General features: G+C 49.6%; 1 long non-coding RNA gene across 1 annotated transcript; it reads left to right on the plus strand.

Annotated features, from left to right (window-relative positions):
• Positions 1 to 2277: 2277 nt before the first annotated feature.
• On the plus strand, positions 2278 to 23324 carry LOC142061353 (uncharacterized). The gene is made up of 3 exons (XR_012662121.1): positions 2278 to 3994; positions 11010 to 11170; positions 15395 to 23324. It is a non-coding gene; the product is annotated as an uncharacterized LOC142061353 (long non-coding RNA).
• Positions 23325 to 24259: the final 935 nt, after the last annotated feature.

Raw genomic sequence — 24259 nt, forward strand, 5'->3', positions numbered from 1 at the left:
GTCAAAGAGAAATCACCTGCCCTGGCACACAAAGGAAGTACTTGTCCCCCCAGCCAGCATCACCAGCCTTTTGGGTGCTTAGTTATTAGGCAGTTTGAGAGCAGAAGCAGTGATTAGCAGTGTTTTGTGCCATTAAATGAAACCAGGACCTCTGGAGCATTGTGCAAGCCCCTCTCTACATCCCTCATTGTGGGGCTTTCCATGTCTATCCAATGCACCCCATTCCTGACCTGTGCTCTGAGCCATTGCTGTTGTGCCGGTGTAGTGCTCTTCTGTTCCTGCACCCCCTCAGATCCCCTTCCCTGCTGACATTACAGGCTTAGGTGGCTGCCCAGCAGTGCCAGCATACCCCAGTCCTGGGCTCCCCCAGAGCTCTGCCCATCTCCATTGCTCCTGCCCTGTGGCACCATCTTAACAGGCTGGGGTCCACCCTGATATCTCACTTGTGCTTTCCCAGCACTCCCAGACTGAGTCACCCAGGGTGTGCTGGGAATACACCCGTGTTTAGTAACCCCAAAGCAATGCTTTGCAATTTTTTCAGTCCCCTATTGCTTGCGGCATGAGGTGTTCTGGCACCTCATCTTTTGATACCCCTTCCTATGTGGCAATGCTGTAAAAATGCCCACTCCTCAGTGCACCTGTGATGCTGATCCCCATGCCCTGGCAGCCAGTTCTGACTTGCCAAGCTCCCTATTGTCCCAGTGCCAGGCTCGCTTGTCTCCTGCCATGCAGGGGTACATGCCTGTAGTTTCTGCAGCTGCAAAAATGTCACTAATAAAATCAAGGCTCCCTGGGTGTCTCATGCTCTGTCTGCACCCAGGCATCCTGCTCCAGGTCAGCTTCATCTGATCCCACAAAAACGACTGTCCTCTCCCAGAAAAGGCCCTTGAATGTGTTTTTGTAGTTAGTTAAATAGCCAGCGGGACTTCCTATGTGCGGCTTTGTGGTGTGTAAGTACTGGTACCCCAGAACTGGCGCTTGCCAGGCTCTGCCCTTGCAGGCTGGATGGGTGCAGCTATGGGGCCAAAATATGTGCTGCACACCCTGCTTCTTGCTGAGTTTAATCCTTTAGTGTTAGGATACTAACTACTGTCACCTATATAAGTGCTTTATTTCTGTCTGTTTTTTCCTTTCATTTTCTTAAAAATCCTTGCTTTTCTTCCTCATCCTCCTCAGTGTTTAAGTTACTACAAAGGACTTGGGATCTTGGATCTATTTGTGGTTGTTGTCTCATAGCTGAATGATGTGCTTTGGTCCTTTTTGGACTGATTGTGGGAAAACTTCCTGCGAGATTCACATGGGAATTTAAGCCTCAGATTCAGCTGGATTTGGCTCTACACTAACATACTGCTGGGTTGAAAGTTGGGTGCTCAGGGAGCAGCTTGCAAGGTATCCTTGTGCTAGTTTTGCATGGACCCTTTGGTCTCTGAACCTTTCCTAGGGACAGCATCTGGTCCCCTTGATTCAGGTGGGTGCTAGTTCTCCCCCCGTGTCTGTCTTCAGCCCTTTATTCCATCCCTGCGTCTGGGAGTGTTCCCATGAGAGGTAACGCCAGGCTTCAGGCACTTACCCTGATGTGGAACATAATACAGATGAAATTTGGTGGGTTTCTCTCAAACCTGAAAAATATGTAAATATGGTGGGTGGCCACATTAATTGTTGGGGGTTGTGTATGTGAAACACGCTGGTTTTAATACAAAATACTCTTCTTTTCTGAAGGATTGTGAATGTAACACCGTGAGGAAAAGCAGAATATAAATGGGGATATAAATGGGGTGGTGGGGAGAGGCAACCAGGAGACCTCAGGAATTGACAAGGCTGTGTAAGTTTTTTAAGCAAATATTTTGGCTATAATGACAATTTAAATGACCTACTGGCTGGTTGGAGTCTCTTTTTCTGCCTGGAGCCTGTGGGACTGGAGCAGGACTGGAGAGCTGCTCCTCTCCCTGAGTGGCTCGTCCAGCGGCAGAGGGTGCTCATGCACCATCGTGCAAATCCTTCTTTTCCCTCAGCCATTTTAGGCAAAGTGTTTTCTTTCCCTGCAGTCTCCATTTTATGTTTCTGACACAGAAAATAAAAAGGTCAGCAAAGGGTGGGAGGATGTGGGAGAGCGAGACATGCCGAGGCAAAGCTTGGCAGTGGCTTTCTTGGTGCCAGGGCTTGGTGCAGGGAGGCAGTGAGCCCCAACTTGTACCCAGGGAGCTGCGGAGCAAGGGGGTCTCTGTGGGGGGGTGCCAGAATTGGGGGGGGTGGTTTGCAGAGAGAGCTGGTGTTTCAGATTAAATACTGTTTGGAGCCCCCCCACCCCTGACAGCCCCCTGAGGCTCCATGGTGCCCTCCCTCCATCCCTCCCTTGATGTCGCAGGATGCTCTGACTGCAATATTGCTTTTTTTTTCAACCCACATCTCCATAGGAGGCTGAGCAGACCCCACAGACTGCCTGGAAGTGGGATGGAGCTGAGCCTTTGCTGCAGAGCTGCTTTTGTCCGGGCTCCCCAGACAAGAGGGACTTTCCTGTTTTCATTGTTCAGGGCACTGAGATCTATTCTTGGTTTTTTCCTTCCTGCCTGTGCATGTTGTGGGAGGTGGGCTGTTGCCCCAGGTTCCTTACCGGCAAATCCTGGCACCGGCACCTTTTCCAGCTGTGTGGAGAGCCCCAGGAAAACTGTCAGCATGTGATATTGAGTAACTATTGTCAGCATCTCTATTTGTAGTAACTATTTTTATATTATTTGTCACTGCATCCTTCACGTTGTGCAGTGGAGCGCTTGGGGGCGAGCAGGCATTTCCCAATCCAGGATATGAAGCAAGCTGGTAATCCAAACTGCTGGAGGCTTCTCCAACAGTCAGCTTCACTGAACCAACCAAACAAGGATGCTGCGGGCTCAGAGGTGGACTCACGCATCTGTGGTCCACTGCTGGTCACTGCCCCTTTGCTGGCTCTTGCTCTGCGGTGAGCACAGCACATCTCTGCCTTCCATGAGAGGTGGTTGGCAGGAGAGAGTTTTGTCTATAGTGCTCCTGGGTTTGTTTGGGGGTTGTTTTTGCAGTCTAAGGAGCGCAGTTTAAGGGTTTTCTTTTGTGGCATCTGTTGTTCCAGTACCTGAGAACAACATTGCTAGGTCCTCACCCTTACAGGTATGTGCACAGACATAGTAGCTGGCATAAATGCATCCAACTAACTTCAAACCAGCTGAAGTAGCCAGCTCCAAAACCTGCTGGAGGTGTGGATAAATACTTTGCAATTTGGCCCAAGTCCCTCAGCAAACTTGAACAAAAATCCCTGGGAAAGCTGACTTGTTTAAAGTCTGTTTAGATGAGTCTGCACAACCAGCTCATCCATCAGTGACAGGGAGGTGGGGGATATCCCTGCAGTGACTGTTCAGTCACTCCTTGTTATAGAAATTTATTCCTTCCACATAGGTGAGTCTGGGTCAATCTTGTGCTTATCAAGTCCTGGGCCAAGTTTGTTTCCAAGTTCTTACATCCCTTTTTGTTGCTTTCCTAGAAATGTGATGTTGCAGCTTAATGGAGCTTTTTGTTTTGCTTTTACCCAACCGCTCTGTGCTTTTTCTTGGTTTTTTTTTGCCTTCCCACAGCCACGCACAAGGATGATTCTCAGGAAGATAATAAACATCATAAGAGCCACTGTGGTGTCTGTGGATAGTTAGATGAGTATCTTTTCCTTTAAGTATCCTAAACTAAAGCACCCTTTGTTTGTGATCTTGTGCATGCCTGCATATACAAAAATAGGTCAGTGATTCTGTGCCAGCAGCAGCCGTGCTGTCTGCTTGCTGGCCCAGGGCGTCAGCGCGTCTGCGGGAGGAGGCACAGAGGAGCAGCACAGCCATAGGTCAGCTCCGAGGGAGGGATGCTTATCCTCCCCTGCCTTGTTGCTGGGCAGTGTGCTGCTTTGGGGACCGGCGAGTGGGGTGGGGGACAGGGCTGGAGTTGCTACAGGCTCCTGCAGCCCCCTTGCGCAAAGTATCAAAGGGTAAGCACCCGGTGTAGCTGGTCGGGCTGGGTTTCTGTGCTGCTTCTCCCCCTCCCCATGGTTTGGGTACAGCAGGAAGGGGTGTCTTGGCTTTTGTCGTCACCCCGGGACAGGCACAGACCCCCTGCTTCTTCCAGCCCACTGTGAAGCAATGTGTTTTTAGGTATCCAAGCAGTGGCATGCCTCAATCATCCCTCTTCTGGTATGGTGCTGGCAGAGGCAGCTGGAGTCACAGGACAGGGTGCAAACCTGTCACACAGGTGCTCCTCTGAGTCCCAGCTGTGTTGGTGGGATTGTTCGTGCTCCTGGAGGAGGGAGTGTCTGTGACAGCCTGACTCTGGTGCAACATAGAGGAGGGGGCCATTAACAAGAGGCAAGAAAGGGACTGTGGTGATGTTGGGCATCTTTCAGTCACTCTTTCATCACAAAGCCTGCAAACACATCTCCTGAAATGCTTCCCCTCATGCTGCTACACAGATCCTTTGTTGTTCAGTGTCTCGAACTCAGCTTTGATGTGCAGGTGAATATTGTCAGGCCTGAAGTGTCTGCATTAATTTAAGGCAACAGACGTCTTTGGCAAGGTTCTCTTGCTCTTTGTGGGAGGGTCACCTGTGTCCGTATCTGTGAACACCAGGGAGAGCAGCAGTCTCGTCTTTCCCTACCCCTTTGTAAAGATGTTTGTTGCATGGAGCAGCCAGAGCTTTGATACGTATTAGGGGGGCAGTTATGATCAGCTGTTGTGTGAAGAAAAGCTGTGCGGTTACCCAAGGGATAAGTCCTTCAACAGCTCCTGGCTTACCCAGGTTTGCTGTACTCAGAAAAGAAAGACGAAGAGGGTGAGAGAAGAAAGAACCTCCAAAGAAGAAAAGGAAAGGAGCTGCACTTGTTGAATTTGGACAATCCCCTGCCAGTAGGATCAAGTCAGAAACCACTTCTCTTTGATGCTCATCAGGGGGTTGTTCCCAAAGCCTGACCCATGCTTCTTCTTGGGCCCTGGCAGATGTTTTCCTGGGGTTTCTCCACTTGCCTTATGAAAAGATTAAGACTGCAGTCCTCGAGCAGACTGTGCTGAGTGCTAGCGTGGTGCAGGTGAGTTTCTGTGCCTGCCCTTCCGTGTAAGGATGGGAGAGACATATAGTCAGGGAGCTATTTTTATTCTGCATCTCTTGGACTTTGCCCTGGTGCTGGTCCAGGCAGCTCTGTGCCCCTGGTTTGTGCTCTTGCAGAATGTGCCAAAGCCACCGCCACAGCTGGTGAAGCTCAGAAAAATGCAGATCTGGCAGAGTATGGGGTTCTGGTGTGTGACTTTTCCTCTAGTCAGACAAATAGAGATCAGACCAGCATCTTCCCCTAACAGAAACATTGCATTTTTAACTTTTTTTTGTTCCTTTGTGATGCCCCGCCACACCTCCTGCTTCATGCTCCTTGCAGTGTCTCTGCATTTTCTCTGTCTACTGTTGCACAAGAGATGACGAGACAGGCTGATGTGCAACGCAGATTCATTCTCAGGATCTGGTGCTAGTGGTAAACATCAACTACAGCAGTAAAAGTTTATTTTTTGGGGGTAAGGGGGGGGTAATAGAAGGAAGAAGAGAGAAAAGGGAAAGTAAAACCTCTCTCCAGTGGCCACCTGGGACAAGAAACAGCAGGAGACTCCCTGAATAAGCATTTTCTCCAGAACATCAAGGAGTCCCCCAAATACTTTTCCTACAGTAACTCTTCGGGCTCTTCAGGTCTTGCTCAGTCTCTCCATTGTCAATCCTTAGGCTGAGAGTGTTGAATGGAGCAGGCTTTGATTAGGTGCAGGTGTTGCAGCGCTAATTGCCCATTAAGCTTAGTGCTGCCCAGCCTTGGGTGATGTTTAGTGATTGCTTTAATGACCCTTGTCTCCTATTGCCGTCTACTGGTATGAGGTTACAGCTTACAGCACAAAGCAAGGGCAGGAAAAGGAAGATCAGGTCTCCCAGCAGTGGTAATTAACTATTCTAATCCTAATTGCTTCCCACCGCAACACAGCACAACAGACCGGGGCTGCGGGGCTTTAAGTAAGAGGATGACTTAGGGGGGAGCCTGAGGAGAGGCTTCAGAGTTATACAGGTTATGGCACTGTGTGGGCTCAGGGTTAGTCTCAAGGCAAATAACTCTGGAAAGTCTCTTCTGCCCAGTCTGTCTGCTACACACCCTATCTTACAGTAGGGACTTTATTTCTCTAGTCTCCTTTTCTTCCCCATCCTGCTTCCTGATAATGTTTTTTTTTTTTTAGTATCCTTAGGACTAACCAGTGATGAATTTAAGTTCTGTGCTGGGCAGCAGTAATTCTCTTTGGGCTGTTTAATCAGTACCAGCTTTATTATATAAATTTCAAAATAGACTGTCTCTTCCTCTAGAGAAAGCAGCTTTATCATCTCACTTTGATGTGGGGAGAGTCTAGATGAGTAAATTTCGGACCTGATGGATTTTTAAGATCGAAACAATATCTGTCCTTGTGTATGTGTTCTAGAAAAGCGATGCTTCCTATCCTTGTTCCCTGTGTAAAAGCTTTCATAAAGTGTGTGGTTGCTTGTCTTCACACCCCCACCCTGCTTTTTTTAAAGGGGGGGGGGGAAAAAGGAGTTAAGGGCTCCTTATTTGTCTTCCCAGAACATTTTGAGAGGGTCTCAGCTGTCCTATTTTTTAAGACACGGAACTCTGGATTGTCCACATAGGAGTAATCTGATATTTGAAATGCAAAATCATCTGGTAAAACTCCAACAGAATAAGTCATTTTCTCCTGCCACATTTAATTAAAAAAAAAAAATTTGGTTGTGCAATGCCAGTAGGAAACTCCCAACACGATTTTTCCCCCCTTTCTTCAGTGCAAGAAGTCTTCAAATTGTCAGATCTAAAAAGCCTTCTTTAGCAGAACTGTTAAGTTTTCACTGTCCTATTTAGCCTTACTGTAGGATAAAGGGCAAGAAGAGAATGATATTTGGAATGGGAAGAGCAGAACTCCAAGTCTGATGAATCCTGCAGGAAGGAGGACAGGCTCTCAGGATTTAAGATTGTGACCTCAAATGAGAGCACTGCTGCTTGTCAGTAACAGGGGAGTGGAAGATAAATCTGATCTTGTTGCTGATGCTGGGACCTTTATAAAGTTTGAGAAGGACAGGAAGGATGAAATACCTTAGAAATGCCAGTTCCTGTAATTTTTTTACTTTTATTGATCAGATTACCATTTTTACAGTTAAGATGCACTTGGGACTTAGAAGGACCCTCTCTGGGAAGGATAATGATTCTGCCATTGCTCAGCCCTTGTCAGTGCTCCTTCTGGAAGCATCTCCTGTGCCCAGCTGTGTGTAAACTGCCTAGTGTCGCAGCCTGAGCATAGTGCCTCCTTCCTCCTCAACTCCTGGATAACCTTATAAGCCCATTCCTGGCCATGATAACATACATTAGGTCTGATGTCTTCTAAAGAGGGTTGATTTACATTAGATATTTGGAAGGAATTCTCTACTGTATGGTTGCTTAGGCAGTGGAAAAGGTTGCCCAGAAGAATTGTAGATGCCCTCTCTCTGGAGGTGTTCAAGGCCAGATTAGATGAGTGAGCAATCTCATCTTGTGGAAGGTGTCCCTGCCCATGGCACAGGGGTTGGAATTAAGTGATCTTTGCATGTTCCTTCCAACCCAAACCATTCTGTGATTTCATGATGCTCTTTCCCAATAGCTTGCCGGAGGATAGGATCTGACTGCAAAACTGCTCTGGATACAGAGCTGGCCTGTTCAGAGAGTCGTTCTGGTTGCTGTAACAGGTTGGGAAGCAGCACAAGTAATGAGCAGTTGTTTTTCAGTAACTGCTTGTATTCAGTCACATGGGAGTCCGAAAAGAAGAATGTCCTGCCTAGTGAGCTGCTTCAGAGATGTGCCTATGCTGCTGCAGGACCCTGTGGCACAGACGTGCTCGGTGATGAACCCTTGAGACTCAGTTGATCAGCGCTCATCTCGGGAAGCTCATCTCTTCATTTGTTTAAACGTGTCTTTCTGTGTTATTCTCCTGCTGATTTCTGTGTTTGTTGCTGTGTTGGACTCTGGCTCAGGTCAGCAGGAGACAAGTGGTTGATAGGTCTGAAGTCTGCAGGACTGTAGGCATCACTTTAATGCTTTCTGCATTTGATCTTACAAGTGGGAGCTGGCGATGGCAAAGATGATGATTGCTGCCTGCCAGTCCTAGTGCCTGCACACACCCTGCACCTACTTGCTTACCTGTTGCCTTTGGCAGTAAGACTTTTTTTTTTTTGCTTGGTAGAGTGGGCCTGAGCATGATACCGTGTGTGGACTCACCCTCTCCAGCTAAAAGCAGGACCTAACATGTGGGTCTCTGAGTGGGGATTGCTCTGGGATAGCTTGAGGGCTCTAGAGTGGGTCTGTACAGAACTAGAGAAGTCAGCTCTCTGCAAGGTGAGGACTTTCCTATGGCAGCTCAGGGAACTGGTTGGTACCCTCTGGGTTTATTTCCAAGCAACCTGCGTGTGGGTGGCTAGGAAATACACCCAGAGGATTACCAATACCTGGAAATACCCACTGGCTAGGCTTTCAACACCTTCTGTACAGTCCTGTTTTCCTGACCAGTTTCTCTCATGACCAGTCCTGAGACACAAGGTCCTGGGATCAGAAGTGATCCCAGTGAAGGTGAGATGTTTGCTGTGGCTTGGGGACAGAGGGTCGGATGTAGGCTGCTCTGAACAAAGAAAATTTTGGCTCATTGCTGTGGCTGAAAAGCCTGAGGCCTCATCCCAAAGATGCCTTGTTCTTGTGTTATAGTAGAAGCCTTTTCCTATTAGTGCTACAGCTGTGCTGTACTGCACAGGGTGGCAAAGGAAAGAAACATTGATGAAACAAGCGGATGTGATGTCTGGAAGGAAGGATACCTATTGTTTTGTCCTGTGATAAAAGGCTAGTGGTGCTGAGTCAGTGTCCAGGGAGGAAGGAAAGCAAGAGGCAGCGGCAGGACGCAGACTGCAGATGTATCCGTCCCTCCAACAGAGGATGAAAGCTCTCTGCTGAGTGCCTGACTGCTGCCCCTCCATGCACCCCCAGTCCTCTGCTCTTTGTCTTACCTGGCCTAATATTTACTTTCAGCTAATAAGCCTCCTCCTAACACACAGTAACATCTCCAGTATAAGTCAGTCCCATCCCTTGTCCCCTCAGTTGGCTGCTGAGCCAACCCTGCTGTGCTGCACTAGAGTTGGGCACATCCCTTCCTTCACACTGTCTTTTCACCCTTCTCTGGGGCTGTCAGTCTTTAAACAGCTTTAAATGACAGGTCCAAAGTGACCTTTTTATCTTATTTTAGAGACTGGAGATTATTGAAGCATTATTGACCTTTCCTGCTGTGTCCCGCCCCTTACCAAAATACTGGGAAAAAAAAAAAAAAAAAAAAAAGGTGATGGCTTGGTATAACTTGGTTTGTATTTACACCACAGAGCTCTCCCATCTGCCTGTGAAATGCATATGAGAGTATGATGTATGAGCAAGTTTTGCCTCTGGTGTGAACACACGCCATCCAGGAGCAGAAAGCACCATATACCCTGGGAGATCTGCTGCTTGAGGGAGCACTGGGGTGTTGCCTGAAGCAGTTAATTGTCAGTGCATGTGGGGTGATTTGCCTGGATCTAAACAGGACGGGCAGTGAGCCACACTTCTGGCAGTGAGGTCAAAGGCGTTTTCAGGGGGTACATCTGGAGTCCTGATGACAGTTGCAGGGTAGAAACTATGCTCCTGGTTAAAGCAAATATTTTAGGAATGTCCTTCTCTATTTTTATGTTGTCTTTTTTTGCATGTGTCTGCTAAGAACTTGGAAGAAAAGCTTAAACATGACAAAAGGACAGATTTTGAATGTGCAATGTAATATTCAGAACTTTCCAGACAAGACAGATGAGAGTGACAAATTTGTGGAAAAAAATTACAATATCCTTTTGGTTTTAGGAAGAAAAATGTTTCAAAGTGGATGTGAGCTAAGGAAGAAGGGATTCATGGATCTCAGCAAAGTTTTAAGAGAGGAGGGGAGCAGAAGGGTCCATTGTGGGAAAAAGCATTTTGTCATGGTGTGGACCACAGAGTGTTCCTCTACAACTGTGGAGGTATCTTGCAGTGCTGCAGGGATGCTTTTTGCTGTCAGCAGGCCACCTCTGTCAGTCTGAGCCTCCTTGACATCTTTGGGCAAAGGGATTGATGCTTCTTTCAGGTGTTGTCTAAAAGTGAGTCACCTGATGCATTCCTGGAGTTTCTGGGCCGATTAGAGGTTGATGGTTTGCTGGGAGTGCTGTGTGCTTGCCAAGGGATACCCCAAGTTACTGTGTGTTTGTGGTGCTGTGATGGACTTTGAGCAGTTGGGGCTATACAACAAAATCTTGCTTTTGCAGGAGGTGCTTGCAGATGTGTGCCATGGGGCTGCCGTCCTGCCTGTGAGGTGGAGCATGAGCAAGATGCCACTTATTTGCCAGCTTCATGTTCCTTCATTTTGCCTTTGACATAGGAGGTGTAAGCCTCACTCAAACACTGAGCAGACTAGGCTGGATTCACCTCAGCATCACAGTCTGGTGATGGTGGTGACCGTGTCTTTGAATGGAGAGGAACCACAGATAAAGTTGAATGTTGCAGTACTCTGTGGTCTGCTGCTTACTCTGATTTTTTCCACCTGATGTTTGGTTTATGGTCCTTGAGTTCTGGGTTTTGCAGCTTTCTTAAGGATGCCAAGTCACAGGATGACAAGTTGTAAGTGATGTATTCAAGCATGGAGGATGTCTATATGGAACTGGGCCAATGCTTTCTGTTTGACCCCCAGAAAATGACTGTTGATAGCTCCTTCATAGAACTGAGTAACTTTAGAAATACGTTTCTGGTGAGCAAGATGCCCTTTCCTCTTATTCTTAACTGTTTCCTTCACTCCTGAGATCTGCCATGCTCCTTACTCCCCTCTTCCAAAGAGGGATGTTAATTGCTTTTATGCATTTTTCCTCCCACCCTCTCCATCATGCAGCCCGTAAGCAGCTGTTTCTCCTGTTCTGCAGCAAGCTGTCAAGGAGAATCAGAATGGCATGAAACAGATGATAAGCTGTGCAAAGCTGGCAAAGAAGGAGGCAGAGAAGACATGTCAGGAGAGACAGCAGCAGAGAAGACAGCTGGTAGACATGAATGCAGGTATGAGGTGCAATTGGGTGTTTGGGAGAGCAGAAGTTGTGGACTGGCTGCAAAGCCCTACTAATAACGTGTGCAGAGCTCTACAGGTGAAGAGAGAAATGTTCTGGAGCTGGATTCTCAGAGATGGAGGCTTGGGACAGTATGAGTGGTATTACTCTCTTCTTTACTGAGAGGGCAAGTCCTGAGAGCAGCAATTTGCAGGTTTGCCTGCAGAGCTTTAAACAGAGATGTTGGACAAATCACAATAAACCCATCTTCAGTGATGTACAAAGCCTGCTAAGGAGCAGAGAACCTTGCCAAACCTGAGGGCCTTCTTGAGAAGCTTTTTACATATATAAAATGCAACAATTAGCATGGCACACCAAAAACCTGTACAGTCATTCAGTGCTGTAATCCTGCACTCCATCTCCTCCCTCATTTTCTCGGGAGGCCCAGTGGATATTAGTGTCAGAGCTCTTCTCCCCCCTTCCGACACTGTTATGCTGTGCTCTATTAGTGTGGGAGTCTGGCGTAAGGCTACTCTATTTCAGCCACATATGTTTCAAATTTCTTTGCAAATGTGTTTGAAAAGGGGAGAGGAGAGAGGCCATAAACAGCCTTATGAGCTTTCCTAGTGTTGTAGCCTGAACCTGGGAGCACCGAAACCAGGCGCAGCTCCGTGGGATAGCCTTGTGATGATTGTGCAGACCTGGGTTCCTCATTCATCACCCCATTTGTGCCCTTATCTCCAAGTGAGTGAATCCTACAATAGCAGGTACTCCTGCACCAAAGCTGTACTGCTTTCTCAGAGCAGAGTGGACCTGACATACCTGCCTTTGCTGGAGCAATGGCAAAATCATGTTCTGCTGTTACTGCTGTCCGCTTTCCTTCTTAGCTCAGTACATGCTTAGCAACAGGGCTGTAGATCTAGCACTGTCACTTTGTAATAAAACAGCCACTTCCTTCACTTTTTTGCAACACTAACTGCTAATGATTTAAGGTTAGAAGCCTTCTGACCTGCAGCTACTACAGGCGCAGACCCTGAAAGCCAACACAACTGACAAAAGACCTCTCTCAGCTTGAATTCAGCCTTCTGCTTGGTCCAGGAGGTTAGCATGACTCTGTGAGTGTCCTGTGCTTTCCCACAGCATGGGCTTTCTCCCTTAGTCTGCTCCCTGATACCAGATGCGTTCTTTGCTTCCAACACATGGACTCAATTACCATCCCTCTCCCTTGATTTCCTGCCTCTTTGGGTTTCCTGAAATGCATCCCCTCCTCCTGGCAGCTTGAACTCCTGCAGTGAGATGCTTTGCAAGCTCTCACATTCCTCCCTCCCTCTCTCCCTCTGCTTTGTGGCTTCTAACAAGGTGTTCCTGATCCAGAGCACGCATAGATAAGGCTGCAGACCCACACTGTCACTATAGTTGAGCACAGGAACCTCAAAGGCTTGGCCATCCACAGCAAAACTAGCCAGCCCACTAAATGCACGTTCAGTGACGTGCAGGGCTGTGTCCCAGCTCCTCCTGACGGAGTTCCCCACCCTGCCTCAGTATCGTTCCTTAGATCACCCTGTAGTTTTCAGCCAACTGCTTCATTTGCAAGACTTGAGACTTTTTTGCCATTCCCTTCTATGGCCATGGGCTTTATAAGCCTTTGTGCTTTGAAAGGAGCCTCATACTGTCCCAGGTTTCTCATGGGTGCTGTTTGGCTTCTTTCCTGGATATCTACTCCTGCGTAAAAGTCTTGTGCCACGGCTTCTGCCTTTAAAAGCATTTGAGGAGGAGGGGAGAGAGAGCTCTGCCTGCTGCTCTGGGGGAGCCCCAAGCACTGCAGCATCAGGTTGCTGGAAATCTTAAGAAATCTGAGCTTATTGAAGGGGCAGCGGTAGATGGAAATGGTTAAATCACACAAACGAATAAGTTAATGATTCCCATCCCCTTGCTGGCATGTTTCAGTTTCAGAAGGGGGTCTGGCCAGCAGCTGTACCAGCAACTGTAGCTCAAGAAGAGTATTTACTTTCTGTGTCAGCTTTCATCCATGGCCCCTTTGGAATTCCCTGGCTCTCAAAGATGCCAGAGTTTCCAGGGCTCCTGCTGCTGCAAGTCTCTGTGACTGTTTTCCCTCCCATACCTAGCAATGGAGTTAAATGATGGAGAGGGATGAAGAACGCACTGTTTGCTCCCTGCTTCCTTCCTGCCCCATCCTTCCCCAAACAGAGGAGAGGCTTTTTCCAACAGTCCAAGTGACTCAGCAGCAATTACAGATGGAAGGAAAAGCTGCAGCTTCTGCACCTTTGAAGCGCAGGAGGGTAACTTAGGGTGCAGCTTGGGGAAAGATCCAACAAATAATAAATACCTGTGGCTGAGCAGTCCTGCAGTCAGCTTCAGATGCAGGAGCCTTATTGTATAATAAGTCTTACATATTGTTATATATATGGCTTATATATTATGATATATTGTATAATAAGCCATATTATAATAAGCCTGGACACTGTGTGTCTAGATAGGTGGGTAAGTATAAGAAACTAGGAAGCCTTAATAGATACCAGTGGCTTACTGTTGTCACTCAAGCCTGCCCGCAAAACTTTGAGAGCTCCCATAGGTGAATTTGGACTGGCTTGTTCTCGGAGGAGCATCTCCGCTAGCCAAAGTCACAGTGATGGTGTTGTGTTCCTCCTAGGAGCCCCTCAAGGCTCTAGTGACTTGTGGGGTGTATACCTGCACCCTCAATCCTCACAGGCTCCCTTCACTAGCCCAAAAGCCAGGTCTAGCAGCCAGGTTTCATGGCCCAGGGTTCCCCCCAGCATGCTGATGCTGTCCCTGCTCCCCTCAAACATATTTCTGGGGTGCTGGGTGCTAGCAGCTCTGCCCTGGTGTGGGCAGTGTGGGTCACCCTGGTGGGGAGGTTTGCCGGCAGGTGGCAGCCTGCGAAGGCAGCACAGGCAGGCTCTGCAGATGTTTAATGGGATTTTATAGCTCAGGGTTTCATCGGGGAGCTGTTGTCATGGAAACGGAGATCTGCAGAGAGCCTGTGCATTTAGCATTAACCGCCTCGATGCTGTGCCAGTGGCTGAGGGAGGATGCACAGGGTAGCAAGCAGCCCTGGGAGGCTCCTTTTAAAGGCATGTCATGACTGATTTGTGCCTGGAGCTTACAGCCTCCACCTGGCTTTGCAGAGGCAGCGGGAATGTGCTGTTTAGTTTAGGACTGGGGTTTTAATTGCCTTTTAAAATCTGCTCCTGTGCTGTTGGAGCACAAGACTGTGCCCTGGGTGGGGTGCAGGAGGACTCCATCTTCAGCCTGGGTGTTGTGACCCTCTTGTTTTCAAGCTCGATAGATTCCCACACAAACAAGGTGGGACAGCAGGCAAGGATGGGAGCAGGTCTCCCAGGTTCCCAGCTTGAGGGAGGAAAAATATCCTACCAGTGCCTGATCCCAGCACATCTCATCCTATGCTATGGCTCAGGCACCTCCTCTGGGTCTGTGGCTGGACAAGAGAGGGCACCAGAGCTGCACTGGCACTGGGGTGGTGGCAGCACATGTGTCACCCCTGCACATGGCTCCCTGAGGGGTGACATCCCTGTTGCTAGGGAGGGTGAGCAGCTGAGGCCAGGCTAATCTCCTTAGTGGCCTGAGCACCATCACGAGGGTGAAAGGGAGATTAGAGGGCAGAGTGGCATTAGCAACCCAGGACGCTCATTGGAGAGGAGCAAGGAGACAACTGATGCAAGCAGAGAGGGAGAAGACCCCAGGAGAGATCAGTGGAGGAGCCAGAGAGGCCTCCGTCAGCAGCAAATAGCCCAACAGCTGGGATCTCTGAGGAAGTGAAGGGCTTTAGATAATATGCCCAAAAATCCTGGTGGAGCTGATCCCACCCTGTCCTCCCCAGGGGGGAAGGTGTTGCCAGGCAGTCTGGGTCCTAATCCATTCCCTCTCATCCAGATGTGGAGAGCTGGATGCCTTTCCACCCCCCACCATACCCGTAGGGCATGAAAACATTCCCTCAAAACATATACAGGGTGAAAACCTACTGGATTTTACCCCATACCTGAGATACACAGAGGAACAGGATGTGGAATATTTATTGTCCCTTCCCATGATACAAGAGGCAAAAGATACTATTTCCTGTAGCAGAGTAGGGTGTGAGACTGTTGGTCACAAAGCCTCTGTGCAGGAGTCCAGATTTTGGGCTCCATTCCCTACTCCTGCCACATGGGTGTCATGGGGTCCTGTGTTTTCTTTGCAGGTGTCTAGCAGGGCTGGAGTGATGGATGTTTTACAGGAAGCTTTGCAGTCTGGCAGCCTATCCCACCGAAGCAGGGGAGCGTGGCAGGACAAATGCCTTTTGATGGACTGTGCCGCCTCTGCGCTTCCTCCCACCAGGAGCTCCAGGGCTAGTAAGGGAAGGAAAAAAAATGGTGCCTCCTATTACTACTTGATGTTTGTTCCTTCCACTCAGCTGTCAAGGACACCATGGCACGGTTCACATACCCAGCTGGTATTGCTGCAGTTGCTGACGTGTTACATCCTTTTAATCCATATCCAAAATAGCTTCTCCACGGCTCCATTCGTGCTGGCTTACACAGCACCTTTCACTGTGCCCTCCCACCTGCCATCATCTGTTCTCCCACCCAGTGGTGTGGATTAGGACACCAGACTTTCTTAGAATTATAGAATCATAGAATAATTTGGGTTGGAAGGGACCTTTTAAAGGTCATCTAGTCCAACACCCCCAACAATGAGCAAGGACACCTTCAGCCAGATGAGGTTGCTTAAAGCCCCATCCCACCTGACTCTTGAATATTTCCAGGGATGGGGCATCTACATCCTCTCTGGGCAACCTGCCCCAGTGTTTCACCACCCTCATCATAAAAAATTTCGTCCTTTAGGAGAACAGTGTGAAGAAATGTTAGAGCAGCTTATGTGCTGCTGAAAGTGGTTCTTGTATGAGAGATTCTGGGTAGAGGGGATGTGATGTGCTCAGGGTGGAAAATAAAGCAGAATAAAACAGGACGCAAAGTGCGAGTGAGAACACGTGGTTCTAGATCTGTGCCACAGAAGTGGCCGCAAGCCAGTGACCACACCAGAAGAGCAGGGAAGGAAGATCTCTCAACCAAACATTTGGAAAAAGAAAACTAGAGTAGAGATGTAGAAGAGACAAAGCTACAACTTTTCTGTCTCAAATATAGGAGGAGGAGGGTCAGAAGTACAGAGATAAATCTCTAACTCAGTTTCAGCAGCCTACAGTAGCAGTGGGATGTTTGCTCATCTTTTGCATGCAGAAAAGGACAGGGATTTAAAGTAACAGGCTGTTCTGCCTTTTGGCCTCAGTGGGGTCCAAGGCTAATCCATGGTTAGCATAGCCTTGCTGCCCCATTAGACCCTGTTCAGCTTGGTGCCTGTGTGCCAGAATGTCCTGGTGCTGTTGGATGTGCAGGGCACCTGTGGTCCTTCACTCGTGACAGGACCATGACTGTGAGTGGCAGCAGCCCAAAACCTGTAGATATGTTCAATCACGGCACCACGTGTGCTCCCATACACCACCTTGGCTGTTGGTGACAGCATGCCCTGTGTCCCATTGACATATCCCCAACTTGGTTACACCCCTCTGGCTCTTTCCCAGAGGAGCACTGTGTGCTCTGATTAGAGGAAGCTCTCCTGCTGTAATCAAAGCCATGGACATTTTGTGGGGGGTGGATCACTTGCTGCCTTCGGAGCTGTTTCAGACCCAGTTTCCCGTGGAGGGGGAGGATTTGCCTTTCCACGTCTACAAAAACAAGGGGCCCTGACTCACTGCCTACAGGGTGCAAGGGCTAAGAGGGCTCCCCTTACACCATGCTCATGGGAGTAGGAGCCAGGGAGGGGTACCAGGCACATGAGCCTGAATGCTGCCTGTCACTGAGGGATTTCCTTGCCCTGTCCTCTGGGGATGCCCCTTTTTTGCTCTTCTCAGAAGGCAATTTCAGTACAGTGGAGTATCCGTGTGGTCCTATTATGGTTTAACCCCAGTGGGCAGCTAAACACCATCAGCCATTAAATGGCTGAATACCTGCCTGCTGATGGGAAGTGGTGAATTAATTCCTTTTTTTGCTTTGCTTGCGTGTGCAGCTTTTGCTTTACCTATTAAACCGCCTTTATTTCAACCCTTACCCTTCTGATTCTGTCCCCCATGCCTTTGGGGGAAGTGAGCGAGCAGCTGTGTGAGACTGAGCTGCCCACTGGGGTTAACCCACACCAGGTCCCAAGCCTGTGCTGGTTTTGACATTGCTGCATGGTGCTCCAAGAGCATGTGTTTGCAGAGGATCCTGCTGGAGCTGGTGCTTCTCTGAGTCTTCCTCCCTGTGAGCTTCCTGCCTGATGCTTTGCAGTCCCCAGGAGCTCTCTCAGCAGGAAGTACTGTGCTTCTCCATCACCCTGCTACCAGTTGTCAGGACATTTCTCCATCTCCTATCACAGCTGCCAAGGAAGACAGGAGCTCAGTGTGTGAGCCTTGTCAGTTCTGATCTCCGACTCTTGTCCTGCCCAGACAGCTGTGTCTATTCAGCCACAAGCAGCTCCATCCCTAGACTATAAAGGAATGGGAAAAGCCACCAGGCTTCTGCTTAATAGCTTAAAGGACCTGTTGTGGGGAACCGAGGTCAGTGAAAGGGAAATGCTGCAGCCAGCTCATTGAGAAAAGCATGCGGACCATGGCAGGGCATGCACACAGTAGCTCGGTGTCCTCCTCCAATCTGGCCAGCACTTGTCCTACCTTCAGAGCTTCAGCCAGATGATTCAGAATTGGTTTGTGGTTGAAGTGACTCAACCAGTGTCCTTTTCTGTCACTTCAACGTACACATATGCCTTCTGCTTCCCACCACACAGCCAAGTGAAGGCAGAAAATCAATTGTGACTCCATCCCTGCTGGCCTGGGTATCCAAAGGAAAGAGAGCAAGAGTTGAGCCAGGCTGGATACAGGGGACTCTTCTTCCTCAAACAGGATAGAACTGTCATGTATAGAGCAGACATGTTACCCTTTGCCCCATTGCTCAGTCTGTCACCTGGTTTGTGGGAGGGAGGAATATGCTTATCTTCAACCCAGGTGATGCTAACCAGAAACTGAGCCAGGTGAGCTGGGCAGGTTGCAGCCTTTGCCAGTGGGTGCAATCATGCCACAGCAAAAATTTGTGTATGCTGTGGGAGGAGGAAATTATGTCCAAGTCTGTCTGAAATGTTTTGCCAGTCCTCTGCAGAGCCACTGCAATCTCGGATCAGATCTGCTGGGCATGACCAAAAATAGCATCTCTGGGCATGGGTTTCCAGCCTGGCGATCCCTTGGTCAAGCCATAAATGCTCATTGCCCAAAATACTATTTTTGTTCAGTAGCTCTAAAGTTTTCCTGTTGTTCTGCTACTGATGATGATGGCATGAGAAGACAGGTGATAAAACCCACCTAGACTGCCAAAGGGGTCTCTTGCAGTTTCTTAAAGAAGCTAAGCTCCCATGGGATGAGAGAGGAGGTTCCTACCTGACTGCTAACACATTATTTAACAGGCTAAAAGGCAGGAAACAAAATACATCCGGAAGACTCTGAATAGTAGGACTATTTCTGACAATATTTCAGTAGGAAAAAAACAAAAGACTGAGGGGCTGCAGAAGTACCTCACCTCAGTGACTAGTGGCTTTTAGCATCTCAAAGGGGGTGTCTTGCCATGTGTGCCTTTCCCTTTAACTCTGTGAGCAGGGGAAGCTCCAAGATGACCATTGCCACTTGGAGCAAAACATGCGGTTTACAGGGTGTCCATGGCAATGTCAGCCCAGTTCTGTGCACTAGCTAAAACCTAAAATCCCCATCCAAGATCTAGGAATCCCGGGAAAAGGAAGGCGAGGAAGGAAAAGCAGCCACAGCAGTAGCCTTTTTTTGTTTGTTTTAAATGGGCTGTGCTGCCTGCAGTTGTTTCCCCTGCCTGAAGAGGGACATCATAATCTAGATAAGGTGCAGAAGCAGGCAGCAAGGATGACAGGGTAGACCTGGGGCTGCTTAATCCACAAAAGGGGCATGAAGGGGGTGTATGAAATTATAAACTGGAGAGGTTTGTGTCTCTTCTGCAAGAGCTTGAATGAAGCTGGGAGGGGCAGGCTTAAATGCCAAGCTGTAGTTTCACAGCCCTCCTCTTCACAGGATGTTGCAGATGCTTACAGTTTACATGGGTTAAATAAAGCAAATGAATACATTTATGGAAGAAAAAGGTGGGAGGATGTGAGAAAATTAACTGGCTGAGAAAGATGAGAGTGTCAGTGGGAGTGTGAGGGAATATTTAGGACCTGCAAGGAGCGAAGGTGGAGGCAGCGAGCAGTCTGCTGGGTTCATGCTGTGTATCGGGAAGGGGTTTGGCCTGGGGGAGAGCTGGGCAGCAGGAGAAGGACGGCTCTGCCCAGAGAAGCGAGAAGCTTCTGTGGGTTGGGGCTTAGGAGAGGGGTTGGGGACGTGGAAAAGCCTGGGGGAAGAAGGGGCTGCTGGATCAGAGTGAGGCTGCTGGGGAGAGGAGGTTTTGCTGAGGGATGAAGACAACAAGAATTGCATTGAGTACAGGCTCCTGCTTTCTTTCAGCTCTCTCTAGCTACGCTACAATCCAGCTGGCAGCTGAGGGTACATCTTTCACCCTCCCGCTCCTTTCTGCTGTAGCCCCCTAGGGGATCATTGCACAAAGCCTGGCAGCTCTGAATGCTCCCTGTGTTGTCTGCACAAACCAAATGCTTCATCCTGCCTCGCTGCTGGGAAGCAGCTCTCAGGCAGCTCTCACACAATCCAGCAACAGGAACCCGAGGCCACCCAGAGGGTGCTAATGGGTATTAGCAGCACCCATACACCAGGGTCCAGCATCAGAAAATGCCCACCCTGCACAGGGGACATCTTGTCAGCAGACCTGGAAGGGGAAGGGAGATGGTCAATGTCTGGATTTGGAGGCTGTGCCTCCCCAGCCAGGCTCTGCATGTGACCTGCACGCATCAGACCTGCTGTGCACAGGGCAGAAGCGCTGTCCTAGCCATATGCCATGCACATTCCATGATTCTCTTGCTTTTCTGGTTTTGGGGTTGAGGGACAGACCCATAAGTGATGTCTCCTGCCCACTGCGCTGCTGGTGAAAGGGAGTCTGCTGTGGGGCTGCAGTTGGGAACCAGGTCAGGGAGAGGCATATGTGGCAAGGAGAGGTGAAGGGTAGTTTCAGGCATGCTCCAGGACATGCAGAGGGTGAGAGAGGGGTGCTGGGTTTGCCACCGTTATTTAGCAGAGTCTCCGAAAGGCTTTTAAATCCTGTACAGGAGCCTACAGCTTGTCTCGTCTGTGCAGTTTCATGTGCTGGCCCTTGGTATTTCAGGAGCTAGGGTGACAGCATGAAAGGTTTCTAGTCCTGAAAGAGTTAATTTCCCATGCCTGCAGCATCTGGGCAGTAATTCAGCTGCTGCTTTATATTTATGAGCTGGTGTCCTCCTTTCTACCATCCCCTCCCAATTAAAAAAATACATCTTCTGAGACACTGAAGGCAGGAGCTTGTGCAGGCAGTGCTGTATGACTGTGCTGGTGCCTGCCCCATGGCTGTGCTGGCAGCAGTGCTCAGCCGGGCATGCTCGCTCTGTGCCCTATGCCTTCCAGTCAGCACTCAGCAGCTGCTCTAATTCAGGGCTGCTGACTTGAGCATGGCGTCATGAGCTGGCTGATCTCAGGCCTTAAGCTATAAAGGCTTCTTAAGGGTAGGTGCTGTCTGCGCCTCGTTATTGGGTTGCCAGTGCTTGGCTGTGTCTGGAAGGCAACACTGGGCTTATATGGATAAGGCCAAAGCACAGACCATGGCGGGATTCGGGGCGGGGGGCTGTAATCTGCTGGCACAACCCCATGAGAGCCTGGCAGGCAGTATCCACTGTGACAGCGCCACTGTCCTCTCCCATAGGGTGTGCAGGGGTCCCCTAAGGAGTTTGTGCCCTGGGGTGTGGAGTCCCATTTGGGTCACGGTGTTGCCTGTCTGGGAGCTACGCATGCTCTCTGGAGTTGGGGTGAAGACAGTTAGAGGCCTGAACCCTTAACATGGTACATTTTGCAGCCCTGGACCCTGTGGTGGGAACTTCTCGATTCCCCAGTGCCCTGATGTCAGGTAGCTCCTCCAGCCCAGCCAGCTGCTGCCCCTGAGGAAGGTGGTCCTCCCCTCTGTTTTTAACAATGCCTTGTTTTCAGAATCAAGCAAGACCAGCAAAGCCCATGAGATGACAAGAGATGGGAGACATCCTTGAGGAGACTATGGAGATCATCACCTGCTCAATCTAGATGTTGCCCCTGGACAAAGGCAGAAAACTGCTAGACCTGTGAGAGCTTTCAGTATGTAAAATAAAGTTTTCCTCTGGGATCTGTACATGGCTATGAAAGGTAATTTATTTTCCTTCTTGCTCTTGGGGCCATTTGTGCCAGTTTTTGTGTTGTTTTTAGCTCTCCTGTCCAATCTTTGGTCTGCCCCTGTAGACAACTGAAGGGTCAAAGGCTTTAGCCAAGTGGAGAAACATCATCTGCAGCTCTCATGTTGGAGCAGACTGGGCAGAAAGGCAGGGATGGAGGGTAAAGCCACAGCCCTCCCTACACATAGCTCAGTGCTGGAGTGCCAAAGCAGGGACTTCAGGTTGTCTTGCAGGGTGCTGGCTCTTGATGCACTACTTTACAGCGGAAACAGCTCTGCCCCAGCTTGTGACTTCCAGGAGTTGAATCGTTTTCTTGTTCTAAATTAACATATTTGTAACATTGAAGTAATGGTGCGATCCATAACAGGCCAGCATCATCTGGGACCAGCACACAGCTTGGCTGCTGTCACATCCCTGCAGGAGGATGCAGGCTGATAGTACCCCAGGTTGGAGCTGGGGTACCAGGAGGATGGAGAACCAAATAGGGTGACTGGGAATGCTCTTGGAAAGAAGGCAGTTTGGCAGCCTCTGATCTAGGAAAGCCACGCAGGGAGGGGTGAGCCAGCACGGGTGTGGCACCAGGGTCTGGGGACCTTTCAGCATGGCTGAGGTCACCCAGCACAGGGCAGGCTCTTTCCTGTTGGAGCTTGTGCTGCCCAAGTGCCACTGGGAGCACAGGTGCTTCCTGGGATCACACTGAGTCTTTGCAGCTTTTGGTTGTAATGCACTTTCATACTCAATAATAATTCAATTCTATTTTTCATAGTATTTCAGATGTTCCTGGGGCTTGTTATCACATCACGGGTTGGAAGCGCTAATGAAAAGCTGGGCGAGCCAAGGAGAGTGTGTGCCTCTGTGCTGGGTCAGCCCAGCAGTCCCATGTGGCACATGGCACAGCACCAGTCCCCTTGCAGCTGCAGCTGTACTCAGCATGGCTCTTTGTTCAGGGCACAATGCCTGCTTCCTGCTTCAAATGCACATCGCGTCTATTATCTTACTCCCGTCCCAGGTGCTCAGCTCTGGCAAGCAAACCCAGCGGTGCATGAACCGGAGAGAATAAGAGTGAGTGAGCAGCTGCAGATGGGCCCTTGGGAAGAAGTAGGTGTATGCCTGCATGCAAGAGATTTGTGCTTGAAAGAGAAAAACACTAAGTGTATTGGGGAAAAGAGTTGCTTCAGTTCAGCCTCAAGCAACTGGTCGGGCAGGATGGTGCTGGCCATGGTCCAGGGATTCCCCACACTCAAACCTAGGTGAACTAAGAACCCATTGGAAGCAATGCTTGATCTCTTCCCATGCACCCCCCCCCCCCAGGAAGTGATGAGGGAGTCAAAAATGGCAGGTAAGGCAATTACAGCATCGGTCCCTCTGCCTTTTTGGTGCCTGGGGAATCAGAGGGCTCCTTGCAGGGCCAAGAGCTGTGCCACCCTCATGTCAGGGTGGTGGTGGGTTCTGCCAGGCTGGTAAATGCCAGCAGAATTTGCCTTTGCACAGCCAAATGCCCATGGCTGAATTTAGCAGCCCCAGAAAGATGCAAAATGAACGAGAAATCAGGATACATGATCTGTACCCGGGCTAGCCTGGAGCCTTGCCTGAGAGCTTTTATTTTCTTGTAACAGTTCCATTAATATAAAACCTTTTTTCATGGCTTTGCAGCTGTGAGCAAGCGATGCTCTGGTAGCACTGTGTTGTCATGACAGTTTGTATGTACGAAAGATGGCTAAATAAACATTATTTTTGGTACAAAAATGTGATCTTGCCTCCATATCATAACTTTGCTGGTGCAGAGATGCACCTGGAGCCTTGTGGCACTAAGCTGCAGGGACCTTGTCCAGGCTGGGTTGGGCTGCTGGGGAGCAGGAGCAGCATCACAGCTGTCTGCAGTGGGCTGGCTGCTTCCACCACATCCCAGGAGGAGGCTGGAAGTCCTGTTCCCTGCATAGAAAACCCAGCTTGGCAGACCTGGTCTGGTGCCTGAGAGCCCAGAGGTGGAGTGGGGTCTGCGCAATGGAGGTGTTCCCCCCTACCCAAACATAACCTAGGCTGAAAGCCAGGCAGGTGGGAAGCTGGTGAGGACAGGAGCCACCCCCACTATCCAAATACTTGCCGTGATGGATAGTCCCTGGGGATAAAAGTGTAAGCAGAACCCTGGTCACACTGCTCAAACCATTTTTGTCCCCAGAGGTGTACATACCCATGTGGCAGCTCTGTGCCAGCAGTGGCCCTCCTGGTGACCCCCATGGAGAGTTCCTTCTGCCCTTTCTCTCACGTAAGAACCACCAGCCTGGCTGCCGGCTGAGTTTAGAAGTCGACCCAGACAGAAATCAGCCAAGTTGCAGGTCCCTGCTGCTCTGCTGTGATGAAGGATGCTTTCTTCCAGATGGCCACTTTGGAGGGACAAATGCTTTGCCATGTGGTGGTGGCCCTGGCTTAGTCCAGGAAGAGTTTGTCCTTATGACCCGTTCGGGGGGGGGTGGCTGGAGTCTTCCCCATCCCCCCACAGGTACAGTCTTCAGGGGTACATGGCCATTAGCCAGGCCTGTGCCCCAAAATGTCCCTGCCTCTTCCCCAGCCCCCTTTCTGCTTCAAGGCATCCCCGTTGCTGCAGTGAGTGTGGGATGGGGCTGGCCAGCCAGTGCTTGCCCCACAGTGCTTTTGGGAGCGGGTCCCTGCTGGCATGGATGCTGAG

The sequence above is a fragment of the Phalacrocorax aristotelis genome, chromosome 8 (genome assembly GCF_949628215.1).
Source record: "Phalacrocorax aristotelis chromosome 8, bGulAri2.1, whole genome shotgun sequence".
NCBI lineage: Eukaryota > Metazoa > Chordata > Aves > Suliformes > Phalacrocoracidae > Phalacrocorax > Phalacrocorax aristotelis.